Genomic DNA, 17937 nt, shown 5'->3' with positions numbered 1-17937 from the left:
GTGTCTGTTCAAGTCCTTTTCCCATTTTAAAAATTTTGTAAAATTTAAGTGTTGTGTGTGTTGGAGTTAATCTTATAAGTAGTGATTTCAGTTTCTCTGAAAATCAGAGAAACAAGGTCTAATTTTCAGTGATATATATTCTCACAAAATTTTATCCATGTCTCTTTTATCCAGGTCTCTCGATCACACTTTCTAATAATAATAATTATGATAATATGTAATTGTAGAATGAGATGTTAGTAACAAAATTATATTTCATTTGATACAATTTCTTTCTAACAAGTACAGCATTATCTTTAAAAAACATGCAATTCTGCTACTCAGACAAATTTGGCATTTGTATTGGCTTCACTCACACTAGAACCAAAACATTGCTTGATATGGTTGGTCTTACTGTCTTTAAAGTGATTATTATAATACTTTATATCTGCAGCATCTGCAGCCACTAAAAGCTTTGTATCATCTACTTATTAATTGACCTGAGATGGAAAATATCTTCAAGTGGTTCTTGCATCACAGACTTTTCACTGTGGTAAACGTTGAAATCTTTTTCACACTCCGGAGTTTGGAATTTTTAAGAGGAACCAGGTAGACATTAGAATGTGTATGGTTTCCCAATATAAATCCTTGCAGAACTGTTTTTTTTGTCCTAACTGGAGAACATTCTTATTGATTTTAGTGAAAAGGAAAGAGAGGGAGAGAGAGAGGGAAACATCTATGTGAGAGAGAAACATCAATTGATTGCCTCTCACATGCACCCCCACCAGGGATGAACCTGCAACCTAGATATATGCCCTGACCAGGAATCGAACCCATAACCTTTTGGTTATTGGGATGATTCTTCAACCAACTGAGCCACACAGGCCAGGGCAGAACTGTTTGTTTATTGCACATATAAGAAAAAGTTTCCAAACTTCTGGGACCAATTTCTTCCAGTAGAAGAGTAAGTGGTGAGGTGAACAACAGTATTGAACCCCTACATCGTTCAGTACAGAGAAAATTCACAGATTGCCTTGTGGCACCTCAGGTTAGGAAATGAGAATGGATCTTGGTGGCGTAATCCAGTGCCATTCACTCTGATTTATTTAGTAAACACTTGAGCAATATGGTTGGTTTTGACAGGATTGCCATAGACTTGCTCTCAGCCCTCAATGAGTTTAGACTCTAATTAAGGATAAATGTTATGTGTTGCTTTGTGTGATTATTTACATTTTTAAGTGGAGAGACTGGAGTCAAATGGAAGAATAGGGAGGATTTACATTGGCAGATGGTAAAAGGAAGGCTTGTGACATACTTCATTAAAGAGATACAACTATGTCTAGAGTGCTCTTTTGAGAAATGGAAGAGCACAGAAGACAGAAGTCTTTGAGCAGGTTTGTGTTTTATCAAATCTTACCTGGTCATAGCATATCAGAATGGTGCAAATGAGTGAGATAAGGATAAAGGGGGCAGTAGGAGGTCCTTGTAATAGTCTAGTCATAAAATGAAAGACATCAAAACTATGGTCTTTAGAAGGAAAGCTGAAAAGAAAGACATGTGAAAGAAGTATTTCTTTAAATTGAAATATTCTATTGTTCATGCTATTATAGTTGTCTAATTTTTCTTCCTTTGCCCTCTTCCTCCAGCTGCCTCCTACTCCCTCAGGCAATCCCCATGCTGTTGTTCTTGTCCAGGGATCTATTTCCTTCACCTTGTTTTAACCAGTGCCCACCTCCCTATTCCCCTCTTACAGCTGTTAGTCTGTTCCATGATTTTTTACCTCTGGTTCTATTTTGCTTGTTAGTTTATTTGTCTTTTACCCACTGGCTTATTTCACTTAACATAATAGTCACCAGTTCCATCTATGCTGTCAAAAAAGGTAAGAATTTCTTCTTTTAACTTCTGTGTAGTATTCCACTTTTTTATCCATTCATTTACTGCTGGGCCCTCGGGTTATTTTCAAATCTTGGCTATTATAAATAACACTGCTATGAACATAGTGGTTCAAAAATTCTTTTGAATTGATGTTTTGGGATTCTTAGCATATATTCCTAATAGTGGAATCACTGGATCAAAAGGTTGTTCCATTTTTAATTTTTTGAAGAAATCCCATACTACTTTCCACAGTGACTTCACAAGTATGCATTCCCACCAACCGTGCACTAGGGTCTCCTTTTCTCCACATCCTCACTAGCACTTGTTATTTGTTGACTTATTAATAATTGCCATTCTGACAGGTGTGAGATAATATCTCATTATGATTTTAATTTGCATTTCTCTGATGGCTAGTGATGTTGACCATTTTTTTCATGTGTCTCTGAGCCCTCTGTATGTCCTCCTTGGAGAAGTGCTTGTTCAGGTCCTTTGACCATTTTTAAAATTGGATTGTCTGTCTTCCTGGTGTTGAGTCATATAAGTTCTTTATATATTTTGAACATTAAACCCTTGTCTGATTGGAAGAGGAACAGACACATAGCCAGTGAAACAGAATAGTGAGCCCATAAATGAACACACAACTTCATGGTCAATTAATATTTGACAAAGGAGGCAAGAGCATACAATGGAGTAAAGACAATCTCTTTAATAAATGGTGTTGGGAGAACTGGACAGGTTCATGCAAAAAAAAATGAAACTAGACCACCAATTTACACCATACACCAGAATAAACTCAAAATGGATAAAAGACTTAAATATAAGTCATGATATAAAATCCTAGAGGAAAACTTAGTAAAATTTCAGATATTTCATGTAGCAGTATTTTTGCTGATGTATCTTCTAGGGCAAGGGAAATAAAGAAAAACATAAACAAATGGGGCTACATCGAACTAAAAAGCTTCTGCACAGCTAAATAAACCATTGTCAAAATGAAAAGGGAACCCACTATGTGGGAGAATATATTTGCTAATGATACATTCAACAAGGGTTAAAAGAGTACTTTAAAAAATAGACTAAGCAAGATTTTTGTTTCTGATTGTTGGAATATGGGAGCTAATAGTTTGAAAAAGAATAATAAGATGTCTTTGCAACTTTCAGCTTGAATGTTTGGGAGAAGAGTTTTTACTACCAGCTGCAAATTGCTAAGTCCTGTTTAAAAGCACTAGAACTTCATGTTTTAGGGCCCAATTAATTGAAAAGGAGACCTCTTCCAGCCCCTGTAGTCCCTAGGGTTGCTTTCAAATTTTCTCAGAGTAGTTTTGCATTCTATTCCACAGTGTTACTGTTCTGGAAGACTTATTTCTGAACTACAGCCACATTTAAATTCTTGGGGTACCCTAAGTGAGCAAATTTATAAAAAGGGTCTTGGGTTCTTTGGTAAAATAAAAGGCATAAGAGGTGAATTTCAAGACCCAACTGCATTCCCAACCTCAGTTGAATTTAACAGTATTTAGGATGTCCTAGGACACTGATTTTCATACTGCAAATGGACCTTCTCTCACCTAGGACACATGGGCCTCACCTCAGAGGGTCTGGATCTCATTGATCCTAAATATTTGTAATTTAGATATTAGTATGTAGAAATCCAGACTTGGACATGTTTTGACAAGCATCCCAGGATATTCGAATGACAAGTGGTCCAAGGACTTCACTGAGAATCACTAAGGCAGTGTTTTTTAGACTCATTTATAGATTCCTTAGCTTAATCTTGTCTCTAGGGTTCGATATTTTATATTTTTTGCAGGCACGGGTTTTGAGTTTGTAGTGTATAGGTGTGTGTGTGTGTGTGTGTGTGTGTGTGTGTGTGTTGAAATATGTAATAAGTAAGTACCAGGAGGCTTGTTAGTCCTTTGAGATGCACCTTTGCTCCAGCCTGCTCTTAAAATAATTAGGATGTTACTACTGAGCAGGGACTCGAAAATGAAATGAGGAGCTCAATGTTAAAGAAGAAATCTTTCTTTGGCCTCCCATCTGATTTTTTTTTTTTTGCCTTAAAAAATCACTTTTCTTTTCCTCTATATTTTGACCAAAGCCTCAAACAGTTCTCCTTGTAAGAGCCACAAGCATTGAGTTTTGTGATATATAATAGAATTAAATAAATACAAGCCTCAGGGGAAAAAAAACCTCTTACCTTCAAATTTCTCAGATGGTAAAATTAGCAACTTTGTTATAAAAAGGAGTTGGAAAGCATTATGCTGAGTGAAATCAGCCAGGTGGTGAAAGACAAATACCATACGATCTCACCTTTAACAGGAACCTAAACAACAAAACAAACAAGCAAGCAAAATATCACCAAAGACACTGAAATAGAGAACAGGCTGACAGTGAACAGAGGGGAGAGGGGAGGGAATTTCTGGGGAAAGGGGGAAGAAGGCTTTACAGAAACTAGTATAAAGGACACATAGACAAAAACAAGGCGGGGTTGGAAATGGGAGGGAGGTGGGGAGCACTAGGGGGGTGGAATAAGATGGGAGTAAAAGTCAGAAAACTGTACTTGAACAACAATTAAATAATACATTTGAAAAAAGATAAAGCAATTGAAAATGTAAGTTTCTGAGAGTATGACAGACATGTAGAGAGTCAGAGAATGTAATAACTGCTTTTATAATCATCACACATTCCTTTTCTTATTGTTTCTCAGAGATAATATATATTGTTATCATATCAGCAATACTACTACCCATGAGCCCTCTCTCTCCATGGGTATCTGACTGCTGTCCCGATACTGTTTTTGATGTTTTGATCTTTTGAGAGGGAAACATAACAGACCACACTGTTGACCTCTGTCAAATGGAGGATTATAGATCACATACACAATGCACTTTAAACAGCTTTTAATGCACTTTAAGCAGAAGACATAGTACATTAGGACTCTGAGTTGTGAAAGTCAGAAATCAACTTAAAACAGGTTAATCAAAATAGTGACTGTGGAGTCCCAGAACTTCAGGTGTAGTTAGATCGAGGAATTCACATGATGTGTATTAAAAATTGATGTCTTCTTTTTTCCTAAAAAAAAATAAATAAAAAGGAATTGGGTGAATCATTGGTAACCTTGAAAGATACCTTAGTGACATCCTTTAAAAATAAATGCCATATGGTCCTTATTTCCAATCTGAAGGAAACAACTGATTTCTCCACTACTGTGAAAAGGTGTCTGACAAGCATTTTCAGTGCTGACAGAACCCTGGCTGGAAACCCCTTCTTATGGTGACACTTGCCAGGGAAGTCCGAATCAGGCAAACATCTGGAAGTTTTCTGATGTAAGAAAGACTGTTTCCAGACTTGTTCTGTGTGGTGTCTCACTGAACACTGTTCCAAGATGATTAGCATATGTCTATGATGTATAACTGAGTCTCTACATTTCAGAAACTTGAACTGTGTCAATGGAATGCCAACTAATGTTGAAGTAGCTCAAAGGAATACCTAGGCCCTCACATTTTTTTTTTTAGATTTAGTATAAATTTTTTCTCATTTTTAAAATTTAGTTATTTTTAAGTACAGTTTTTTGTCTATTTCTCCCATCCAAGCGGTCCTCACATTTTTAATATACAAAGCATTCTGGTTTACTCATGTGATGATTTATTGTAATATATAGGTTGTTTTAATTTGTATGCTTTAGTCTAGCCTTATCTGCTATCAGGGAAAGGGATAAGCCAGGCACCGGCTGTTTGGGTTGATATGATGCCAAATCCACTGGCAATCTGACTTTTGACTGTATTGATGGTTTTGAGGCATTAATGAATACTGCCTTAGTTGACCAGATACTGTTTGGTGGGTACTGTAGAGAAGTGTCCATTCAACTATCTTGCCTGTGCTCAGAATTTCTTAACTGGAGTTATTGCATAGAAAAATCTTCCAAATGATTGCAACTGGGGAAAATGGAACAAATCTGCTATTTTTAAATTATGATTTTATAAGTGACACTGGTGATAGAAAACAATTTTCAACAAGGGAATGTAGCCATGTAACTACACAATAAAAATAAGCTGTTATCTCATTCAAAACAACTACAAGATCAGGTGCTTGTGCAACAAGGTAGTCCACCTGCATTTTAATAACCTCCTGCACTGAATGTGGCAAGCAGGCATCCTATCTCCCTCCATTCTCACTTAGCCTGCAAAGTATCTGGTGCTATATGCTCCATAACAAGTAGTGGGATTAGTGACAAGGGATGGCTTTCTCCAACAAGCGAGTGGTAGAGTCTTATTTTCTAAAGGAAAGTATTACTAAAACCAAGCAGTTCTTTTGGATTTTTCCTATTTTATCAAACCACCAACAATTTAACGCTTCTGCTTGTTACTTAACTGCACTTTTTTATGTACCATTTTTCAAAATATGGAAGAGTCATTTCTCAGAAACTTTAGGAGTCTAGATGGATACTATGTGGGAAAAAATCAGGTAATAGGTAAATTTATCTCAATTTATTAACGGCAAAAGAAGTAGCCAAGAATTTCTGAAAGTTAGACAAATCAGATGAATTTATAGAGAAAGAAAAATGCATACTGCCACAGAATCCAGTATACAAAACTTAGAAAAGTGATTTCTTTTTTTTGCTTTTTTAAAAAATTGATTATGCCATTAGATTTGTTCTATTCCCCCATTCCCCTCCACTCTGCACACCCCTCCCCCCATTCCCCCCTTTAGTTCATGAACACGTGTCTCAAGTTCTTTACATTCTGTATTTCCCCTACTATTCTTACCCTCCCCCTATCTATTTTCTATCTACTGTCTGTGCTACTTATGTTCTGTACCTTCTCCCCCCTTCTCCTTATCCCACTCCCCTGTTGCTAATCCTCCATGTGATCTTCATTTCTATGGTTCACTCCTGATCTAGCTGTCCTCTCAGTTTGCTTTTGTTTTAGGTGTGGTTGTTAATAACTGTGAGTTTGCTGTCATTTCACTGTTCATCTTTTTTATCTTCTTTTTCTTAGGTAAGTCCCTTTAACATTTCATATAATAAGGGCTTGGTGATGATGAACTCCTTGAATTTGGTCTTATCTGAGAAGCACTTTATCTGTCCTTCCATTCTAAATGAAAGCTTTGCTGGATAGAGTAATCTTGGTTGTAGGTCTTTGGTTTTCATGACTTGGAATACCTCTTTCTAGCCCCTTCTTGCCTGTGAGGTCTCTTTTGAGAAATCCACTGACAGTCTGATGGGAACTCCTTTGTAGGTGACAGTCCCCTTATCTCTTGCTGCTTCTAGGTTTCTCTCCTTCATTTTAATCTTGGGTAATGTAATGATGATGTGCCTTGGTGTGTTTCTTCTTGGGTCCAACTTCTTTGGGACTCTCTGAGCTTCCTGGATTTCCTGGAAGTCTATTTCCTTTGCCAGATTGGGGAAGTTCTCTTTTATTATTTGTTCAAATAAGTTTTCCACTCATGACTGTTCCTCTTCCCCTTCTGGTACCCCTATAATTCAGATGTTGAAGCATTTAAAGATGTCCTGGAGATTCCTTAGCCTCTCCTCATTTTTTGGAATTCTTGTTTCTTCATTCTTTTCTGTTTGGACATGTTTTCCTTCCTTCTGGTCTACTCCCTTGATTTGAGTCCCAATTTCCTTTCCATTACTATTGGTTTCCTGTGCAATTCCCTTCATTTCAATTAGTTTAGCCTTCATATGTTCCTCTAATTTGTGACTAAAATCAACCAGTTCTGTGAGGATCCTGATCACCAGTGTTTTGAACTGTGCATCTGAAAGTTTGGCTATTTCTTCATTGCTTAGATTTATCAGCTCTGGGGCTCTGAGTTGTTCTTGAGCCATGTTTTGATCTGTTTGTGCCTATTTCGTATGAGGAGCGGAGCCTTAGTTGTTTACTAGGGCAGGGCCTCCCGGGTCGCTGGTTTGTGAGGCTGTATGTGGGGGCAGGGTCAGAGAGGGAGCAATGGCGATCCTCTCTGCTTGCCCAGTCCATCCCACCACTCACCCCACCTGTTTATCTGAGTGGAAATGTGCGGTCTCAATGCTTGCCTCTTCACTGGTTTGTCTGCATACAAATGCTCTACTGACCACAGCCAGCCAGCCGCATCTCTTCCATGTGTCTGCAGGTAGCTAGCCCTGGGATCCATGTTTTTGGCTGCCTGTGCACCACCCCTGTAGGGGATCTTTTTACCCAACCCTCTTCGCTGCTGGCTTCACCCCTCTTACTGGTTTAGCTGAGCATTTCGTTGTTTTTGGACTCCGTATTATTGATTTTCTGTGTGGTTTGGTTGCATTTATTATTGTTAAAACTTTATTGTTTTTAGAATTGGTTGTGCGAGGATGCAAGGTGTTTCTACCTACGCCTCCCTCCATTTTGGCGGAAGTCCTGATTTCTTAATTAAGAATATTATTACTTTGGTTGAAACATGGTGATTTTTTTCCTTTACATTATATACTTATATAAAAGACATCTAAATAATTTAGTACTTACAGATTATACATACAATGAAGGTTCATCTTTAGTGTGATATGGCATATCGAAAGGTTCTGTTGTTGCTGTAATTGTCTATGTTCAGTTGCAAAGATGATTTTAAGACCAGGAGTCCTTTCTGCATTACTTACAGATCCTTAAAATTAAGCACAAGGGAAAACTGTCTTGACCTATTCAAACAACAACAAAAAAGAAGTCTGTTAAAAAGAAATTGGGAGACCTTTTTAAGTAATAAATTACCAACCTTAAGCGTTTTATGGAAATTACAGTTTTAAATAAAATTGGGCCTTGAGAACAATAAAAGTGTTTTGCAGGAAAAAAGATGATTAAAATATGCAATCATGGTATAAATTTGCATTTATGATGTTTGTTTTTGCTGTTGGTGTTTATTATTTTAAAATGGGAAAAGCCAATCTCTTTCTGAAGCCATGAGAGAAAATGATCTCTGGTGAACAGAGTAAGAGTATTTGTTAGCAGATCTTCATCTTATAGTTAGAGCAGAACTTGAATCTGAAAAGCTGGGTTAGGAGGCTTGGTCACCAACAAATATGTTTGTTTAGGTTCACAGTCCATTACTATCTGAAGCAATGTCAGCGAGTGGTTTAGGGTTCTCTTTATATGAGAGCAGTGGAACTCAGTGAGTGCCATGGACTGAATGTTTGTTTCTCCCTAGAATTCATATGTTGAAAGCCTAACTACCAATGTGATGGTACAAGTGACCCTTGAACAACATGAGTTTGAAATGCACAGATCCACTTATACATGGATTTTTTCCAATAAATATGTACAGTGCTATAAATGTATTTTCTTTATGAAAAATTACATTCGGCTTACTTCATTGTAAGAATATAGTATATAACACATATGTGTAACATACAAAATATGTGTTAATTGACTATGTTCTTGATAAGGATTCAGGTTAACAGTAGGTTGTTAGTAGTTAAGTTTTCAGGGAGTCGAAAGTTATACAAGGGTTTTCAACAGAGTTGGGAGTCCATGCCCCTAATTCCTTTATTCAAAAGTCAACTGTATTTAGAGATGAATAACGATTAGGGCTAGATAAGGGTGGGGACCTTATAATGGGATTAGTATCCTTCTAAAAAGAGAGTGGAGTTCTCTCACTGTCTCTCTCTTCCTCCCTTGCCTCCCCTTAATCCCCAACCCATTGTGAAGATGCAGCAAGAAGACTGCTCTCTCCAGGAATGGAATCAGTGTGCACCTTGATTTTAAACTTCGAAGCCTCCAGAACTGTGAGAAATAAATTTCTGTTTTTAAGACATCTAGTCTTTAATATTTTGTTTAGCAGCCTAAGTTGACTAAGATAGTGAGATTAGATGAAATAGAGCTAACACTTTAGGTTGGATAAGGAAGGTGATTTTTTAGGGCCTATTGGTATCAATCTGTCTCTAAATTTTATAATGCTTAACATAGATGTTATGATTAAAATAGTGCTTGCTTTACAAATATTACTTGTGAGGGAAAATATTTCATATATATACATTTTCACTCCATTTTCCATGCTTGTAGAGAAACACAGTTTTGATCAAATGAACATGTCCTGGTATTACCCTTTACCTTCCAGTGTCTTCTGTGATTTTTAAACAGTGAAGTCAGAAAGAAACAAAAGACCCTTAAAAGGCAAATATTGTAAACACAGATCTAAGCAGTGACTGGCCTGAAGATTGCCTTATAAGTTATTTTAGTATTCCATCATATGGTTTCTGACATTTAAAATTTCCTTTACTTTAAAACTGAAGCCAAAGTATAGAACAAGGGTGTCAAACGCATTTTCACTAGGGGCACATCAGCTTCACAGTTGCCTTCAAAAGCCAGAATGTAATTTCAACTCCTTAACAGTTAAGGAATACTTACATTTATACAATCCTAAAATTACTTCAACCCTTTGAAGGCAATTGCAAGGCTGATGTGGCCCCCGGTGAAAATGAATTTGACACCCCTGGAATAGGGGATTTTATAAAGGGTCTTAAGGATTTCACAGTACCAATGTATTCAATATTTTATCAGAACATAATTTGGGCTGGGTGTGAGGACAGACTATTTTCATTAGTTTTTTAAGCAAAATCGTAAATTCATAAATATTTATAATATGAAAATTAATGTGAATATTGGGGGAGTGGGTGTGGGAGTATAGGCAATGTGAACACAGTTGACTGAAAGGGAAACATGTAGTCAGAACACATATGACTATAGAAGAGTTGCTGAGCACAGGGACCATTTTCCTTTCCTGCTTCTGCTGGCTTGGCCTCCCCATTTCAACTCAGATTTGGCTCCTGTTGGTTTTCACATCCTGTCTGTTTATGACTGTCTACTGCTACATAGACTACCTTTCAGAATTCTGGCTACTCTTCCCAGAGGCAGCCTTGAAGTTCTTTGACTCCAGGTAGTTTCCCTCACCCTGTGGGTGGTTAGTTTCCTAAGACAGGAACCTCTGCATTCACAGGTTGGGTCTTGAGGCCTGGGTTTTGTGTTTAGACCCTCATTGAAGGTCTGTATCTTCTTCTTCCACTTCCCTGCAAGGGTGCAGATCCCTTTCTGTTGAAGCAGGGCCATGAAATGCTACAAGATTTTTTAAAAAATATGGAACACTTCACAAATTTGCATATCACTCTTGTGCAGAGGACATACTAATCTCTATTGTTCCAATTTTAGTATATGTGCTGCTGAAGTAAGCACAGCACAAGATTTTTTATAGACTCCAGCTTTTATTGTCCCTGTATAAGAGCTTGTGTGGCTGCCCCTGTGGTTCAATATCTGTACCATCTCTGGCACCTCCTCCCTTCTTTGCTTCTCAGTGGTTTCTTGTCTTTTGCCACCAGGGCCCTTCTTCCTGACCCTGGCTACCCTGAAAGTTGAAAGCATGAGACTTGGTCTAATGTTCCAAAAGCATCTTGTACTTCCTGTGACAAAGGACCATTGCCATACCTACCTCCTTAAGCTCCCTCAGAGGACATCAGCTCTCTAATCTCTCGTGTCATCTAATGTGTGCTTAATGTATTAGAGGCATCTTGGCACCATTCAGAATGGTTTGTCAGTTGAAGAGAATAAATATGACAGTTAAATTCCTAAGCCTATAACTTGATTTTAAGATCAGAAGAAGAAACTGAGGTGAAACTAAAACAAATCAGTGCTATTTAAGAGAAGTATTTTTTAGCACAGGGAGTATTAATTTTCAAAAGATCTCTGTGGTTATAAAAAAGGTTATTAAAAACAATTTAATAGCACTGGCTCCTGTAGCTCAGTGGATTGAACTACATAAAAATATAATGTAGTTTCTGGTTGCTGGAGATGAGTACTTTCTGTGTTCTTTGTGTGTTTTCTTTTCTGCAGGTGAAGTACAGGAGGACACTTGGATGTCATAAAGTCTGTCTCATCAAGTTATAGTAGCATAAGCTCATTATTGACAACTGTGATTATCTTTTATAAAAATGTATTTTGACTTAATAGCATGCTTTCACATGATGACATCATTAATGGTTCCTATTGCAGAAGATAAAATAAATGTTTTTCTCTGAAACTAAAGCATAGACTACTTTTAGATAAATCAGGATATAGCTATAAAATATAAAAGTGTCAGTCTTGCTATTAAATATTCCTTATTATATTAAACTCCATTAAAAACAAATGATAGAACATTTTCCTGTTATATTGACTGAGCTATGGTAACAGGATAACAGGTTTTTATTTACAAAGGACTGTTGAACTGCTTTCTCACCAGAGAATATGAGGGCAGATAGTAGAGCAATTCAAGAATATGAGTTAAATTCAGATTGGAAGCATTATTCACTCTCAACTTCAAGAGGAAAGAAACTGAAATTGCTCTGAAAGTTTAAGTATTTCATCTACCTGATTACATTTGTCCTGGATGGTGATGGCAAAAACTTGAGTGCATATTTTACAATAACCATTGTCACTCACTGGATTCTTATAAGGTCAGTGTTCCCAAAGCTCGCTGAACATCAGATTTACCCAAAATGCTTCTTATAAATCAGGGGTGTCAGACTCATTTTTACTGGGGACCATATTGGCCTCATGTTTTCTTCAAAGGGCCAAATGTAATTTTAGGATTGTATAAATGTAACTACTCCTTAACTAGGGACAAGGAGCTGGGCACTGCTGTCAGGTGGAAACAAGGTGCAGGGCTGGATATAACAAGATGGAGGGCTGGATCCAACCCGCGGGCCTTGTTTTTGTCACCTGTGTTATAAACAAAAATCCTGATTCCACTGCAGGTGGAATGAATCCAAATCTTTTGGGGCATGGTCTAGGTACATGCATTTTTTTTTATCTTTAGAGGGGAAGGGAAGGAGAGAGGGAGAGAAATATCAATGTATGGTTGCCTCTCATGTGTACCCTGCTGGGAACTGACCTGCAACCCAGGCATGTGCCCTGACTGGGAATCGAACCGCAATCGTGTGGTTTGTAGGCCCATGCTCAATCCACTTAGCTACACCAGCCAGGTAGGTACATGTATTTTTAACAAGTCTCATCTGGTGATGCTCATGTTCAGTCAAATTTGAAAACACTATTTCAGACTGTTAATATTCATACACCGTATGATATAGAACAGGAGAAAAAATGGCCATATGCATAAGTCATAATGAACTGACTTGGTTGTCATCATATGTGAGGTTTGGGCGTTATTATATGAAGATTATTCTCTTCTTGTGTGAGAAATTCTGCTATTTGAGATGACTATTTCTCTCTCTCTCTAGTTTTTTTTAGTGTATGTTAAATATCCTGGAAATATTGGGTTGGCCAAAAAGTTCATTGTTTTACAATTAGTGTATCCTTCATTTCTGACTGGACCTTTTTTATGCTGCTGAGGTCCTCACTAAGTTCCTTGAGCATCCTTGTAACCAGTGTTTTGAACTCTGCATCTTATAGATTGCTTATCTCCATTTTGTTTAGCTGTTTTTGTGGAGTTTTGATCTGTTCTTTTATTTGGGTCATGTTTCTTTGTCTCCTCATTTTGGCAGCCTCCCTGTGTTTGTTTCTATGTATTAAGGAGATCTTCTTTGAATCCATGTCTTTGTAGTGTGCCCTAGTGTAGTAGATGTCCTATGGGGTCCAATGGTACAGCTTCCCCTATCACCCAAGCTGGGTACTTGGGGTGCATACTTTGTATGGGCTGAGTATACCCTCCTCTTGCATTTGAGCCTTGGTTGCTGTTGACAGGTCAATGGGAGAGATTTACCCAGGCCAGTCAGCTAAAAGGACGGGCTATGACTACTGACCACAAATCTCTGCCCTCCTGGGAGAATCAACTATGCAGGGGTAGGATGGTGGTGTTCCAACATGGTCTGCAGCTGTCCACTGGGTGGGCTGGCCCTAGGGATTACCAGGTGGTTCAGATTGAAGTCAGCACCCACCTGTGTTTTGACTGGGGCATCCTGCTTGAGCTGTAAAGCAATCTGAGATGGGTACTACTTGTGCTGGGCTTGGAGATTCCCAGGTGAAGCCAAGCTGTGATTGTAATCTGGCTGCTGCCAGGGCTCACTGAAGCCAGCTGTTGCTTGTTTTATAGAATTTTGGGGCCAAGGTCAGCCATTATTATGGAAAAACAGCTTAAGTGGGCCCACAAGTTGGGTGGGGCTGAGCCTCTGTGGATCTCCAAGTAGGGTCACACAGTGTTAGCCAGGTTGATGGAGACTCAGATATGGCACCAGTCTACCAACTCTGTCTTGGAAGGGCTCGGCAAAGGAACAATGGCCTTTGCTCACCCCAATCCCAGAAAATTCAGGCTCTCCCTGTATACCACTGGTCCCCTTCAAGCTGCTACACTTGTGCTGGAGGTCAGAGGGAGTGAATCTGAGTAGGTGAGTCTGTGTATGGGTTCTACAAGAGGAACTGCTTGGGACTCCAGAAATTTCCTCCACCTACTCAATACCTGCTGGGTTTTGCAGCCAGAAGTTGTGGGGACTTATTTTCTTGGCACTGGAATCCTGGGCTGGAGAGCCTGGTGTGGGTCTGGAACTCCTTGCTCCCAAGTTATCCCTCCTGAAATTTTATCTATCACATGTGGTTGATGGGCCAGCCTGGTCTGCATCCAGATGCTCCTACCAGTCTGGATGGATGTGGTTTCTTTAATTCCATAGTTGTCAGACTTCCATTCAACTTGATTTTTGATGTTCCTGAGTGATGTTTGTTCTATATTTTAGTTGTAATTTTTAATCATGTTATATTGATTATGCTATTACAGTTTTTCCAATTTTTCTTTCTCCCCTTTATCACCCCTCCACCCTATACCCCCTACCCTCCAGTTCCCACCCCCCTTAGTTCATGTCCATGGATTGTACATATAAGTTGTTTGGCTTTTCTGTTTCCTATGCTATTCTTAACCTGCCCTCATTTATTTTATGCCTACCAATTATGCTTCCTATTCCTGGTACATGCCCCCTAATTATCTTCCTCCCCCACCCCACCAATAACCCTCCATGTGATCTTCATTTCTCTGATTCTGTTCCTGTTCTGGTTGTTTGCTTAGTTTTTGTTTTTTAGGTTTCATTGTTGATAGTTGTGAGTTTGTTGTCATTTTAATATTCATAGTTTTGGTCTTCTTTTTCTTAGATAAGTCCCTTTAATATTTCATATAAGAAGAGCTTGGTGATGATGAACTCCTGTAATTTGACCTTATCTGGGAAGCACTGTATCTTCCCTTTCATTCTAAATGAAAGCTTTACTGGATAGATTAATCTTGGATGTAAGTTCCTTGTCTTTCATGACTTCAAATATTTCTTTCCAGTCCCTTCTTGCCTGGAAGGGTTTTTTTGTTTGTTTGTTTGTTTGTTTAAGAAATCAGCTGATAGTCTTATGGGCACTCCTTTGTAGGTAAGTGTCTCCTTTCCTATTGCTGCTTTTAAGATTCTCTCATTTTTAATCTTTAGTAACTTAATTACAATGTGCCTTGGTGTGTTCCTCCTTGGGTCCAATATCTTTGGGACTCTGTGGGCTTCCTGAACTTCTTGGAAGTGTATTTCCTTCACCAGATTGAAGATGTTTTCCTTCATTATTTATTCAAGTAAAATTTCAACTACTTGCTCTTGTTCTCCTTCTGGTACCCCTATGATTTGGATGTTAGAGTGCTTAAAGTTGTCCTAGAGGTTCCTAAGCCTCACTTCATTTTTTTTAATTCTTGTTACTTCATTCTGTTCCAGTTGGATGTTCATTTCTTCCTTTCATTTCAAATCATTGATTTGAGTCCTGGTTTCATTCCTTTTACTGTTGGTTCCCTGTATATTTTGCTTTATTTCATTTTGTGTAACCTTCATTTCTTCCTTCAATTTGTGACTGAGCTCTGTCAGTTCTGTGAGAATCCTGCTTACCAGTGTTTTGAAGTCTGCATCAGATAGGTTCTCTATCCCCTTTTTGCTTAACTCTTTTTCTGGAGTTTTGATCTGTTCTTTCATTCTGGCCATTTTTTCCTCATCTCTGTGCACCTGTTCTGTTGTGAGGAGGCAGAGACTTAGGTACTCACCAGGATAGGGCAACCCTCTTTTCTGCATTGTGGCACTGTCTGTGGGGGGGGGGAGGTCAGAGGGAGAACAATACTGCTTGCTCACTCAGTCCACTGTAGCCCACTTTCCAACCAACTCTTCTGTGAGATTGGGAGTTTCTCCTACTGTCGCAATCCCCACAGTATTTTACAGCTAGAAGTTTTGAGTCTTTACTTACCCATTCAGCCAATCTGGACTCACCCATGTGGTCCACCACCTGGCTGTGTGTCCTCTCTGCTCTGCCCCACCTACTGGTCTGGATGAATGTTTCTTTAACTCCTTGGTTGTTGGAGTTCGGTGAAGTTTGATTTTCTGGCACTTCTGGTTATTTATTATTTTTAAATTGGTTGTTATCCTTCTTTTGATTGTGCTAGGAAGTGAAGTACTTCTATGTTTGCCTCCTTTTTGTCCATAACTCCTGTATTTTAGTTGTAAGTATAATGTGGTTGTATGAAGATGTGAACCATGTCTGCCTATATCGCCATCTTGACCAGAAACCCTCATTTGTTTTTTCCTATAAGATGGCTATAGTAGCACATAATTGTCTTTAACTTAATTTGAAACAATTTTGTTAGATTGTATTGTTACAGTTGTCGTATCAGCATGCCTTAAAGACATCAAAATTGGCCCTGGCTGGCGTAGCTCAGTGGATTGAGCGTGGGCCTGCGAACCAGAGTATCGTGGTTTGATTCCCAGTCAGGGCACATGCCTGGGTTGCAGGCCAGTTCCCAGCAGGGGATGCATGAGAGGCAACCATACATTGATATTTCTCTCCCACTCTTTCTCCTTCCCTTCCCCTCTATCAAAAAATAAATAAATAAAATATTTTTTAAAAAAAGACATCAAAATTGGTGAATTTTTGTGTATCCATTTAAATATTGAAGATGGAAGAAAATATGCAATGTTTTGGTGTATTATGCTTTATTATTTCAAAAAAGGTAAAAACACAACTGAAATGTACATAAGATTTGTGTATTGTTTAGAGAAGGGGCTGTGACTGATGAAACATGTCAAGTAGTTTGTGGAGTTTCATGCTGGGAATTTCTCACCAGATGATGCTCCATGGTTGGGTAGACTAGTTGAAGTTAATGTTAATGGTCAAGTTGAGACATTAATTGAAAACAATCAATGTTATACCATGTGGGAGGTAGCTGACATACTCAAAATATCCAAATCAATAAAGATATTGTTAAAAATGAAAAATGTGTCTTTTATTTTACAGAAAAAAATGAAACAAACTTTTTGGCCAACCCAATAATTTTATTATAAGATGTTAAAAAGTTTTACCATATGCCAAGAAAAACTGGTTGTTATGGAAGGTCTGGGCCAGGGTGCAGCATGGGAGCAGTGTGGACACAATGGGGATGTATAGAATCCTATAGTTATAGTGTGCCTATTCCCAAATATCTACAGGAAGGCAGGTCCATAGCAACTACAATTCAGAAAAGCATGATACATTTAGCAAGGAGTCCATTTTCCCACTGAAATAGTGAGTGTCTGATTCTTTTTCCTTAATAGAACTGTCAAATAGAAAAATATATGTGAAATAAGAGAAAATATTATACATATTAAACTGCAATCTAGTGGAATAATTGAGTAACCTATGATTTTGGCATGTAAGTATATGCCCATGATATGTGTGTATGTGTGCTACAGTGTGTGTAATATACTATATATACATATATATACACACACTCACCCAAAGACACACATAAACACACATATGTATACATTGACATACATTTAAGTATACAAAAAATAATTTTTATTCCAAGAATTTTAAAGTGATTTTCAATGCTCTAAATATAAACCTTTATCATATGGAAAGTTCCTGGAACAAAGGAAAATTTCTCTCTTGCCATGGGGATGTTTGCTCACATCTTATTTTATAATAATAGATAAATAGATATGGTATCTAATATGAATGTTCAATGACCTTTGGAAACTACTTGTCCAGGGGATGTTGAGTATGCATTCCTATGCTGGTCTTCTTCTGAACTGCTAATACAACTTGGTGATAAATAACATAAACTTTGGTGTTAGGCTACACCAGGGTTTGAGTATTGTCTGTATAACTTGAGTACTATCTGTATTACATT

The 17937-nt window shown here is 38.0% G+C and overlaps 1 non-coding gene across 1 annotated transcript; it reads right to left on the bottom strand.

Moving 5' to 3' along the window:
- Positions 1-10916: 10916 nt before the first annotated feature.
- On the bottom strand, positions 10917-11018 carry LOC119043057 (U6 spliceosomal RNA). The gene has a single exon (XR_005081345.2). It is a non-coding gene; the product is annotated as a U6 spliceosomal RNA (small nuclear RNA).
- Between the last annotated feature and the right edge of the window lie 6919 nt (positions 11019-17937).

This window comes from Artibeus jamaicensis, unplaced genomic scaffold (assembly GCF_021234435.1).
Source record: "Artibeus jamaicensis isolate MK-2021 breed Jamaican fruit bat unplaced genomic scaffold, CSHL_Jam_final scaffold_378, whole genome shotgun sequence".
Lineage (NCBI taxonomy): Eukaryota > Metazoa > Chordata > Mammalia > Chiroptera > Phyllostomidae > Artibeus > Artibeus jamaicensis.
Note: the sequence above shows the minus strand (reverse complement) of the source record. Positions and strands in the feature narration are given on the sequence as shown.